Below are 809 nucleotides of genomic sequence, written 5' to 3' on the forward strand. Positions count from 1 at the left end.
GTGCTAGTTCAGAGCTGATGCCCAACTTAGCACCAGTTCTTTGTGTTTTCGACAAAGCACTGACTCCAGGTTCTCAGAACTGGTGCTTAAGCCAGCATCAAGTCTTTGCTGGTCCAGAGCTAAGAACCGAGTACGTCAGGGTCTGGGGGCGGAGTTATCATGACCAACGAGGTCAATGGAAACACAGAATGGGACACACAAGCGGGGATTTGTGTCGCTTTTCACCAGGATGTCTCTGGACCGGCAACAGATGTTCTGGAACGACTCTGGAGACACGGACGTTTTGCAAAAACTGTTGATATCCGGTACAATTGTGTCGCACCAGCAGAGATTAATTAGAAAAATGAATCAGCTGATAGACTTAAAAGCAAAGACTATGTTTGATAAGTCACCACACCACAAATGTGGCTGATGATCCCTCAACTGCTGCTGGTGTTTATGTGACCACGTGGCCTAACGGATAAGGCGTCTGACTTCGGATCAGAAGATTGAGGGTTCGAGTCCCTTCGTGGTTGGAGTCTGTGATCCCTTTTCCACCGAGCTGGTGCCTGACTTAGCACCAGTTCTATGTGTTTCCACCACCAAAGCACCGGCTCCAGGCTCCCAAAACTGGTGCTTTTCAGGCACCAACTCTTTGCTGGGCCAGAGAAAAGCAAAAGGTACGTCAGAAGCTGGAGGCGGGGTTATGGTGACCACCAAGACCGATGAATGGGACACACAAGCGGTGATTTGTGTCGCTTTTCGCCAGGACGTCCCCGGTCCAATCACAGATGTATTGGAATGAGTCCCTGGACACATGGAAGTTTTGC

The 809-nt window shown here is 49.8% G+C and overlaps 1 non-coding gene across 1 annotated transcript; it reads left to right on the top strand.

The window, feature by feature from the left end:
- The first annotated feature begins 442 nt into the window (after positions 1 to 442).
- Positions 443 to 515, top strand: trnar-ucg (transfer RNA arginine (anticodon UCG)). The gene has a single exon. It is a non-coding gene; the product is annotated as a tRNA-Arg (tRNA).
- Positions 516 to 809: the final 294 nt, after the last annotated feature.

The sequence above is a fragment of the Stegastes partitus genome, unplaced genomic scaffold (genome assembly GCF_000690725.1).
Source record: "Stegastes partitus isolate 25-593 unplaced genomic scaffold, Stegastes_partitus-1.0.2 Scaffold1599, whole genome shotgun sequence".
NCBI classification, from domain to species: Eukaryota; Metazoa; Chordata; class Actinopteri; family Pomacentridae; genus Stegastes; species Stegastes partitus.